This window comes from Amborella trichopoda, chromosome 11, assembly GCF_054954075.1.
Source record: "Amborella trichopoda isolate Santa Cruz 75 chromosome 11, AtrichopodaSantaCruz75HAP2 v2.0, whole genome shotgun sequence".
Classification (NCBI taxonomy): Eukaryota; Viridiplantae; Streptophyta; class Magnoliopsida; order Amborellales; family Amborellaceae; genus Amborella; species Amborella trichopoda.
In genome coordinates this window covers 8,541,627-8,554,291 of record NC_142346.1, presented here as the reverse complement: position 1 = coordinate 8,554,291, position 12,665 = coordinate 8,541,627, and positions in this window count along the sequence as shown.

Genomic DNA, 12,665 nt, shown 5'->3' with positions numbered 1-12,665 from the left:
TCAAATCCATTGAGACTGTTTGCTGATTATCAACCACCATATTTTCCATCATCTTAAATTATCAACCACCATATTTTCTCAATCTTTTCAAACTCATGGCGTATGCTTGACCAAGGTTCAAAACAGGAACTACATTGATAAACAATACATTGAGCTGTTTGCAGATATCATTTGAAAGGATATTGATATTAGATTTTGCTTCTTAACATAACGACAATAGAAAGAATGAACATTTCATTAACTGGCTATTATGATATAGTAGCTTCAATTGTATAAAAATGACTTAACATATGTCTCAAAAAAAGAAAATGAACGTAACATATGTCTCAAAAAAAGGTTTATAACCTTTTAAATTTACATTTTCATGTGTTATCTAAAATGCACATGTCAAAATGAAAAATACATGATATTCCCTTTCTTGGCCTCAACCATTTTTTGGGCCAACTTGCAATACCCTTGCCCTTATCATTTCTGCTCTTTGTTCTCCTCTCATTTTCCTCATCAGTCTTGCTCTCTCTTTCCTCATCTCCACCATCTGCATCCTCAGTCTCTCTTTTCTCATCTCCACCATCTTTCTCCTCAATTTTGCTTTCCTTATCTCTATTTTCTTCTTCCTCGCTTTCACTTTTGTCATCTCCACCATCTCTCTCGTCGCCCTCGCTTTCACTATCTCCCTCCACAATCTCCTCGACATTCTCTACAGGAGTGTGCTATAATAACAAATCGTGGGTCGTTTGTACATAATTTCTGGATTCCCCTGCTAATACTTCAACATGAAGTGCAGCTTGTAACATCCCTATATAGGTTAATCGCTGCAAGTAGACAATAAAAAATAATATAAATAACTGATTTGAATAGATAATTATTTTAAGTCAATGAAAACTAAAATGTATAATATAACATCTCATCTCGTCATCATGGCCTGCGAGGGGGAGAACATTTGATTGCGACTGTGAGAGAGTAGGGGGGGGGAAGAGTATTTCCATATCTATGAGTGAATATGATGTACAAGGGCATATAATCTTTGGTAGGCATTCCACTATATTTATCTACAATTGCCTTGATATTGTGTTCTCATTGCCGCCAATCGTTTATCTCGCTAGCCAACTCGTCAATTCAACTAGTGGGGTATAGACCGACCTTCTCTCTCATCTCTCACTTGGGTGGCCTACCAAAAATCACTTGCATCTTCCTAAATTGTAGCAACACACAATCCAACATATAGTACTCTGTAATGTGGAAACGTATAAGATATGATCGACACAATGCATTTTCTTTACAAAGTGTATCTAATGGGCTGAAGTCCTCATATGGTTACTAATTTACCGACAACAATAATATAACACAACATCGTTAATGGGTCTTTGCATTAAAGGCTGTCAATTGAGATGTCGTAAAAAACATAACACTAACACTTACAAGACAAATATAACACTAACCATGTCTATTGAGATGCCATCAAATACTGTTAATGGGTATTTGCAGCGTGATTCTTTCTTCCACTTACAAGCTCTAAGCATTTCTATAGTGATAGTATTAGGTTTGGTGCCTAGAGCTGGGAAATGCCCATAAATCCAACACTGCACAAGAAAACTAAAAGTATTACTTTGAAGCAAAAAAGACTGCAAATATTTAAATATTGATTAAAGATAGGTGAAAATTACCTATTGTAGTGTTGCTGATCCACTAAAATGCATATCCTCGTCTATGACCTTAGACAATGAACGAACAATAAGGCAAGTGTTGTTGCTCCCTATGCATACTTCCATGCCTAATTAAGATCTCGAAATAGTTGTAGGTAACTTGTAAGCGTGGACCCTTGAGATGCATCAGCAAATATAGTTGTGCCAACTAAATAAAGGAGATAAGCTCGAGTGTGTTGAAACAATTTTAATTTGGTAGGCTTTTTTAGTAGTTACCCGAATTTCGTCATCAATCAAGTATGTTTAAGGCGACTTAACTTATCGCCTTTGGCCAATCACCTAAATACTCTATAATGAAAGCCTTGTAGTCTGTAGGTTTGATGCATGTTACATGCTCTCGTGTCACAAGTATCTTTAATATATGCCATACATCATACAAGATTGGAGTCATCTCACCAACAGTTAGACACGCGGTGCTTGTCACCTTGTACAATTTACCTATAAAGCTCCTCAATAGACTGCAGTCGATATGGGAAACCCCAATGTCTATCAAGGAGCTCAATTTGGTCTTTTCAACCAAAGGTAATAGTCGTGGATCTAGCTCCCATTTGCCTAGGGTCTTAGTTGATTCATTAACAAGAAAATTTTGTTTCCTCTGAAACAAACATCACAATAAAAAATGACAATAGTTATTAACAATATAATAATTACCTAATTTATGTAAATCATGAAGTAAAGTAAATAGACTATCGTACATTTTCCATGTGCTCGGACGAAGTTGATGGGCCCCTTGTTCCTCTTGACTGTTGTGGGTTTTGCATCGCTAAATCTATTTATATTATCAGAGTTTTACATGTGCACATCACATCAATTAACAGAATATATCCATATGAATGGGCAAAAAGAGGATAATATAATAATAAAGAAACAAACATAAATATATGTGCCCCAAAAGTGTAAAATTAACATAAGTGGAACAAATACTAAAATCAAACACCATTAATATATGTAATAACAAAATTTCCAATACGTGGGTGTTACAAATTAATAATATAGAATAAAAAGGACAGATAAATACAAGTATATGCCTTTAAGTGGGTGCTTTACATGTTGCCCTGTTATGACTAATTCCTTTCCACCGACTACAATGAATAGGTTGCACAAATACTTCTTGGGACTCGATGCGCTTCTTTTTAGGTTGGCCAGGGGGGTATTGAGTGAGGTGGAAACACTCTTTCTCCATCTGGAGGTAGTTGTCCATGTAAACTATGCACAGACAAGTCGATCAAAGAAATTGACATGATATGTATGGAATATGTTTCACAAAATTTTGCAACTGTGAAATATTCTTCACAATAGTCAACATGATCCCTATTCAGTACTTGTAGGGCTTTACAAGCATGTTTACAAGGCAAACATGTTATTTGCCAACCCCGACATTCACATTCTCGTGCAATAATATTTACTGTATAATTCAAGTGATCACCCCTTGCTTCATACACTGCTCCATTTGATGCCATCGTGACCTCATGGAAAGAGATTGCTTTATGATATTTTTTAGTTCATTTTGAGCTTTCGAGGTAAGTAATGTAGTCCACGTTTCAGCTTTCAAGCTGCGAGTGCCCATTAGTTCCATGAATTGTCTCATAATCAAGTTAACGCACTGAAGAATTGACATATCTCATGCTTCTAGAATCTACTTGTTATATGACTCGGCCACATTAGTTGTTACTTGGTCATATCGCTTACCCCTGAACTGTGATGTAGCCCAACGGTTTGGTGATGCGTCCTCCAAAAGTGATCTAATTTCCATCATCTTATCAAAATACTACTGTTGCCTTTATGCTTTACATGCTCCGATAAGGGCACAGACAACTGCTTTCTTAACATCATTAGGTATGTGTTTTCCTTCATTCTTGAAATTCTCTGCTAAATGACGCTCACAGAAGGCATAATGAACATTCTAAAAAATGATAATATCTACTAGACCAGGGTGTTTATCTGACAAAAAAATGATTTCACGATCCGTCCCAATAGCAATCTTTAGAGATTCAATAAACCATAACAAGTTATTAGTACTTTTGACATCCACAATTGCAAATGCAATGGGAAATATTTGTCCATCCCCATTGAGTGAATTGGCAGCAAGTAGAGTCCCAAGGTATCGTGCTTTCAGTGATATCCCATCGAGAAATACAAGTGGACAATATCTATTTTTGAAACTATGTATTGACCCATAAAAGCATAAGAATAATCGACGAAATCTGTCTCCTAGCCATACTTGTCCTATGGCATAATTACTAGGATTCATCTCCATCACACAGTTTACATATACTGGTAACTGCTTGTATACCTCCTTTTATGAACCATATATGTCTTTGATGATCGTTTCTTTTCCTCGCCAAGCCTTCCAATAAAGTACTTCTAACCCATAATCTCGAGACAAATCACTCATGATTTCTCTAGCTTTGTAATGCGCAATGTCACTTAATTTATCCTTGATTAAGGATGTAATAAATTTTCGTGATGCTCTTCTCTGTACATCATTGTTTGTCCCAATATTGTATGAGTGATCTTTTTTCCATGTTTGGATTTTAAAAACATTTGTCAAACCAAGCTTTGCAGCATATATCTCTCAATTGCATCCATCACCCTTGCATTTTGCTCTTATATGATACCCCTCGTTTTAAACGAGACTGTATGCGAAATGGTTTGCTATAGCAAACTTGCTAAGCACTTTGCGGAAATTTTCCAAAGATTCAAATTGTTGTCCTACCCCAACAAGTGCATCCTCCCATATGTTAAGCAACCTTGGTGCATTGCTTTATTCAGAGCCAAAGATCAAAACATTAGATGGTTCTGCAGGTTTGACCTCTTCTTCTGCCATAGTGTTATGTGAAGTACTTCTACTGCTACATTCACTCCCATGAAATACATAGAAGAACACTTGATTCTCCCCTTCCTGTGCATTCAACATCCTAACAATATCATCGTCAATGAATATGTTCATAAAAAATCTCTTATTTCTTGGGACAAAATACCTCAGTGATATCAAGTGCATGTCAAGTGAAAAACGCTCTGCTACGTATTTTCGCATGTCATCTAACTTAGTTCTACAGTCAGTAAAAAAGGTAAATACATCACCACCAATATAATCTAAAGTCTCATCAACACTTGTTCAGAGTTCTCCACTAAAAATACAATAAATTAATCTGCTATTACCCATTTTTTTTTGTATTTGTAGTAACTTACATAGACAACATCTTCATTACTACCTTGAACTTGCCATATGCTTATTGTTTTTTAATAACAAATTATATTTTAACAAGAGCTCTACAAATTTCCTAAGAAATTCTATAATAAATAGATGTTGGGGAACTGAATCTAGCTGTTCTAGGGAATGTCACTTAGAGGGATTGATCTACATAGACGAGCCAACCAAAGAGCAAGGCTATTAGGTAGGCTGGGTTCCCCTATGATGGAATGTTGAGGATCTGACATGTTTCATACAGTGAAGCATGCTGATATGGTAAAAATTACAAAGTACAACAAGATATCAAGGGCAACATTGATTGTCAGTAATAGGGCACTTAATTTCATAAATTGGAAGAGAGCCAGTGATTTAAGATGGTAATGAACCAGAAGCTCTCAGAATCTTTTTTGAAAACTATTAGTTGTCTTCAATTAGACAGCTAGTCATTCCAAAAAATTACAAAAGAAATAACACTCATTTAAACTTCATGAGAATTAGTGAATATAAACACAATTTTCTCCATTAGTTTTTCAATGATGGCTAAAGTTACATTAGAAATTGAAGAGACAAACACCAAAATTACTAAAGATTCCACTATACCTTTGACAAAATCATAAAACAGGAACTTGTATAGTAACCAATTTGGTTTGGACAAAATTAGACAGAAATAACCAACCATTTTTGTGGGGTAAGTAGCAATAATCCAATACTACATCTTTGAACCCGGAATCACATAATTGAATTCAAGTTCCAAGTGACTTACCCCAGCGGAAATACAAAAAATGGACAATGATAAATGGCAAACAAAATTCAAAGCCAAAAACAAATTACCTATCCATTCTTTTATTGCATACACCTGAGTTTTGTTTGCCATTTATCATAACAAATTAAGAACAAAAAAATCAATACATCTTAAGAATCACCTATCCATTCTTTCAGTTGTCAATGAAAAATTAAATCTAACCAATGTGGCTAAATAAAAACCCAACAACAGATTTTTAGGATACATTTGCATCCACCTTTTGATAAAAACCAACATACTTTTTATTTTCCCTAAATTTAAAGACAATCTATTTTGATTCACATTTTTACTTCATATGATTAAGAAAAAGGTTTTCATGCCAAGCTTTAACCACAAAGTTGAAGTTACAACATAAATAACGTTATCAAAAATGTTTTTAAATGTTTAATTGAACTATTCTTTCATACCTGCTCTTAAAAAATCGAGCTCGGCTTGTGATGGGATCCGAGCTCTATGAGACCTTTGTAGAGAGTTGTGGGACCTTCGTGGGGGAGAGAAAAACCTTCGTAGAGACTGTGACAAAGTTATGAGACCTTTGATTGAACAGAGAGAAAAAAAACCATGATACTTTGTGGGAGAGAGTGAGTTAGTGGAGCTTTCGTAAAAAGAGAGATTGAGAGAGAAGTAGAGTTTTGGCATAAGTAGAGAGAGAAAGTAGGGCCAAAAGTAGAGAGAGGGGGAGAGTAAAAAAATAGGTAAGGAGAGAGAGAGTGGGCCTTGTAGAAAGAGAGGGAGACAAGAACTCACATTTGAAGAGAGAAACGAAAAGGGGAAAATCGTGGAGTTGGAAACGGGAATACCGTGACGAAGGAGAAAGAATGGAGAAGGGCGTGAGGGAAAATGGTGGAGACAGAAAGGGGAAATACGCTAATGAAGGAGAAGGAAAGGGGAAATTTCGTAAGGGAAGGAGGAGGAATGGAGCAAAGGTAAAAAACACAAGGGCGTAGGGTAAGGGTAAAAAAAGAAGAAGAAAAAATGTACATTAAAAAGGAGGGGTAATTTTGCCCTAATTTTTATGTTTTTTAGGTTGGGGGGTTTTAGTTATAGAATTTGGTTTTTTATAAAAAGAAGTGAGAAAATTTTGGGGTGGGGGTAAAGTGTCTATAGAGTACATTCTAAGGGGTTTTTAGCAATTTTCCCTAGTTTTTACGGTACTTAAAATTTTCCCTAGTTTTTACGGTACCATCTGTAGCCATGAGAGATAACTGAACACACTCAATTTATAAAAGGACTAATGCCTTATTTTAATGAATATTAAACCATGTTTTAAAACCCTGGATAGGCCAAGGGAGCTGGCCATCGAGAAATCCAATCCGAATAAGCAAATTGGACCGATTATCATGTTGAAAATTGATCCCAAAAAATAAACGAATATAAGAAATGAAAAATAACAAAAATTATTGTGTTGAGATTAGGCGATCCAGTTGGTGATCGCCTAGTCTGCATCACCCAGTTCCTTTATAGACTCGCATGAGTCCAAGCAAATTGGTCCAATTCTTAGTTTCGATAAGGACCCAGATTGGTATGGACTGATTCCTATTCCTGATCAGCGATTCCCCGATCGAATTGCCCGTTACTTAAACATTGATATAAAGTAAGGAGATTTATGTTAATGACCCCTATGAGTTGCGGTATCGAAAAAATGAAAGTAGTGCATCCATCATGGGATGCACTTCTACAATAGTGTCCCCTGATGCATGTAACATCCATCTTGTAGATGGACGTTGGAAAATGGTAGCTCTCAAAAAGTTTAAATTCGGTGGTGTAAAAATTGTGTAAAAACATTTTAGTTTTATTTGTAATATATATATATTTTTTTAAGAGTTTCTACTCATCATAGTTGAGATTTCAATCCTTAGAATTTTAAATCCAAAATCTATAATTAAAATACATATAGGAAAGCGGACTTCAGTTGATTCAGCCGATTCCTAGAAACCATATCTTAGGGCCAGTTTGGATGTCAAATAAAAAAAATTTGTTATCCAATAAAAATACATTTTTTTCAAATACCAATTGTAAAAAGTACCAAGCCTTTTTTCTTTTCTTATAAAGCCGTTTGGGTGTTAAAGTCTATTTTTCTCTCCGCGTGTCTCTCCCTAAACAAGAAGGGGACAACTACGCAAATTAACACTCATTCTCTCACCTTGCTGCAGGTTTCTCCCAACCACAAATCGTAATGGTGAATTAATGATCTACTTGCTTCCCTCTGCTCTGCTCCCCTTTAACAAGAGACCCTAGTTAACAAACTTCAATGATGATAACAAACTTCAATGATGAATTAAATATCTTCTTGCTTCCCTCTTCTCTTTTCCCCTTTAACAAGAGACCCAATGTCACACCCCAAGAATTTACAATACTGTTATTCCTGAGATGTGACAGGCAAAACATATATACATCTATTGATAGGACAAATTTACAGTGGCGAGGTCTTACAAAGTAAATAAAGAAAGCTAGCACAACAACAGTATCTTCCAAGGTTGATCTTGACTAGCACTCAAAATGAATCCGCAGTTATCCTGAAAAATGTTTACCATAGTTTGATGAGTTTGGCTACTCAATAAGTGATCATCATAATCCCAAAAATAATAATGTTTGAAAGATATCAATATTTTCCAAAATGAGATCTATTAACAGAAATGCATCAGCAGTTTCACTTTCAATAAATGCATAATTAAGTATAATCCGAGTAATTGAAATGCTTATAACACTTTAACGCGTCAATGCATAATTCAAAGGATTTCACAAAATACCCTACTGGCGTCCCAAGTAGGTCACCTATATACCCTATTAGCGTCCTGATGGGTCCACTTAATCCCTATCGGCGTCCCAGATAGGTTCACTTAATCCCTGCAGGTCCACTTATACCTCACGGACGTACCGGATGAGTCCACTTAATCCCTACCGGCGTCCCAGATAGGTCCACTTATACCTCACCGGCGAACCGGATGAGTTCACTTGCATACTTAAATTATTTCTAAATCTCTTTAAACATTCGAAAGCAGCAATATCATGTACTCAACATATCACTGAAATCATTAATATGAATTTCACTTAAACCATTAATAACAGTCACTCTCTATAACATTTCAAAAATAACCAATCAAATATTTTGAGCTCAAATTTAGAAAGGTAGCAGTTTGTAAAGGCATTCTAGCATAATTGCCAATTTAATAAGTATAGAAAAACTCTTATAGAAATTCAAGAATACGGAATTATCACAATTTATGGGATATCAATCCACAAATAAACATTTCACAACAATACTATAATCAAATTGCAAAAATGTCAATTTTTAAATAATAAGGCAGTCATTTGCACATGAATTTTACAATGTCTAAATATTCAAAACAGTAGAAAGAAATATCACAATTTTACTAAAAGCAGAAATATCACATTTATTTCTAACAATAGACAAGAAAAATAAATAAATTTATTTTTCTAATTTACAGCATTCAAAATTTCTAACATAGATAAAATATCACAATTTTTATTAAAAAGATTATTTTTCAAGATAATGAGGTCGTGTGCGCATAAAATTTATCATGCCTAAAATTCATGATAATAAGGAAAAATAATTATTTCATTTTATTTTTAAAAAGAATGGATTATTTTTCGAGACAATGAGGTCACTTACACATAAAATTAATAAACTAAAGATCCTAGACGGAAATATCACTATTTATTAAAAATAGACTAATTTTCGGGAAGACGATGTCACTTACCCACAATTATTTGAGAGGGAACTTCGATAAAAATTCGGCTAGAGAGAGAGAGAGATCTCAAAATTTTCTAGGGTAGGAGTGCTCACCTCCCCTATTTAAATTCTTAGAACGTATTATTATAATATTTTATTACGCTCTACCTCATACCTGAGGTGTCGCGTTAAGCGTTTGCTTTTAACATACGAAAACCACGTCCGCTAAAGGACGTGGCGAGCAGCAGGCAGCAAGAAGCAAAAGCAACAGGCAAAGGCAAAAGCAAAAGTTTAAACCAAAGTAAAAACTTTTGAAAATAGTGATGGTCCTCAAGGACCATCATACTCAAACAGACCATCACCTATTTAAAAGCATCTTTTCTCCACTTTTTTTTTTTTTTTTTTTTTATAATTTTAGGATTGTTACATTCTTCCCCCCTTAAAGAAATTTAGTCCTCTAAATTTGTGTACCTGATTACTGGAAAAGATATGGGTTTTTTTCTCGGATTTCGTCTTTTCGTTCCCAAGTCGACTCTTCTCTTGAATGGTACTGCCATAATGCACGGACTAAAGGAATCTCCTTGTTACGCAACACTTGCACCCTTCTATCCAGTTTCAAAATTGGCTGCTCAATGAAGGATAGGTCCTTCCTGATCGGTAAAGGTTCATATTTTAAGATATGGGACGGGTCGGGTTGATATTTTCGTAGTGAAGATACATGAAAGACATTATGGATATTTGCCAATTCGGGTGGTAAGGCAAGTCTATAAGCGACACCTCCGATTCTTTCTAGGATTTCAAATGGTCCGATGTAACGTGGGCTCAACTTTCCTCTCTTGCCGAATCTCATAATACCCTTTATTGGTGAGATTTTTAGGAAAACTTGATCACCTTCCTTAAATTCAAGATCTCTCCTTCGGTTATCGGCATAACTCTTTTGCTGACACTGAGCTGTCCTGAGCCTTTCATGAATTAATGTTATTTTATCTGTGGTTATCTGGACAATTTCGGGCCCCAAAAGCTTTCTTTCACCAACCTCGTTCCAACATATGGGTGACCTGCATTTCCTTCCATACAGGGCTTCATATGGTGCCATCTGAATACTGGCTTGGAAGCTATTATTATAAGCAAACTCAATCAGGGGTAAATGGTCATCCCAGCTTATTGTAAGGTCAATAACACAGGCCCTCAGCATATCTTCCAAGGTTTGGATGGTCCTCTCCGATTGTTCATCAGTTTGGGGGTGAAAGGCAGTACTAAAGGTGAGTCTCGTCCCCATGGCTGACTGTAGTCTAGCCCAAAATTTAGAAGTAAACCGAATATCCCTGTCCGATACAATACTGACAGGAACTCCATGCAACCGCACTATTTCCTTAATGTACAGCTGAGCCAGTCGATCCAAAGTGTACGTCGTGCGAATCGGTAGAAAGTGAGCAGCTTTGGTTAACCGGTCCACAATGACCCAAATGCTATCATGTCCTGAATTTGTTCTAGGCAAGCCAGAGACAAAATCCATAAAGATGTGCTCCCATTTCCATTCTGGCACCGGTAAAGGCTGCAACAACCCAGCGGGCCTTTGATGTTCAGCTTTTACTTGCTGGCATGTTAGGCATTTAGACACAAATAATGCTACCTCTTTTTTCATATTATTCCACTAAAAGGTTTTCTTCAGATTCTGATACATTTTAATACTTCCGGGATGTATCGTATAACGAGAATGATGTGCTTCTTCTAAGATAGCTTTCTTTACACTCTCATCATTCGGGACACAAACCCGACTTTTGAATTTTAGCAAATCCTCACTACATATAGAGAATTCATCTCTCTTTCCTTGCTTCACCTCTTCTATAATTGTTATAAGCTGATGGTCTTTCTTTTGTGTCAATCGAATCTGTTGGATTAATTGGGGTTCCGCCTTAATATTGGCAATCATACTTACCACACCATTAATGGACGGAGTTGGATGCCAATCCACTATTTCCTCTAACAATCGCATTTCTTGGATCATTAGATGAGCTAAGACTCCCGTAGATTTTCTACTTAGAGCGTCGGCCACAACGTTAGCTTTTCCTGAATGATAATGGATTGTACAATCATAATCTTTTAAGAAATCCATCCATCTTATCTACCGCATATTTAAATCCTTCTGAGAGAAAACGTATTTCAAACTCTTATGATCCGTGTATATTACGAATTGCTCACCATAGATAATGCCTCCATATTTTCAAAGCGAATACTATTGCAGCTAGCTCCAAATCATGAATTGGATATTTTTTCTCATATTCTTTCAACTGTCTGGATGCATATGCCACTACTTTCCCATATTGCATTAATACATAGCCCAAATCTTTATGTGAAGCATCACTATAAAGCACAAATCCCCCACTCCCTTCAGGAATAGTTAAAATAGGTGCTGAAGTTAATCGAACTTTTAGTTCTTGAAAACTCTCCTCACATTCACTTATTCACTCAAATTTGACATTTTTCTGTGTCAATCGAGTCAATGGAATTGCGATTCGAGAAAATCCTTCTACAAATTTTCTGTAATATCCTGCCAATCCCAAAAAGCTTCGAACTTCAGTCACATTACTTGATTGTTTTCAATTAACAACGGCTTCAACCTTTGAAGGATCAACTGATATACCTTCTTTTAATATGACATGTCCTAAAAATGTCACTTGTTCAAGTCAAAATTCACATTTACTAAGTTTGGCATACAATTTCTTTTCTCTTAATATTTGCAATACCATTCTTACATGCTGCTCATGTTCCTTCTGATTCTTGAAATAAATTAAAATATCATCGATGAATACCACAATAAATTTATCCAAAAAGGGCCTAAAGATTCGATTCATCAAATCCATAAATGCAGCTGGTGCATTAGTTAATCCAAAAGGCATAACTAAAAATTCATAATGACCATACCTTGTTCTGAAAGTTGTCTTGAGTATATCTTCACTTTTAATCTTAAGCTGATGGTATCCAGATCTAAGATCAATTTTTGAAAACACTTGTGATCCTTGTAATTGATCAAATAAATCATCAATTCTAGGTAATGGATACTTATTTTTCACTGTCACTTGGTTCAACTGTCTATAATCAATACACAATCTCATAGTCCCATCTCTCTTTTTGACAAACAGTACTGGAGCACCCGAAGGTGACACACTGGGCCTGATAAAACCTTTATCTAATAATTCTTCCAATTGTTGTTTCAGTTCTTTAAGTTCTGCAGGAGCCATTCTGTAAGGTGCCTTAGAAATTGGTGCTACC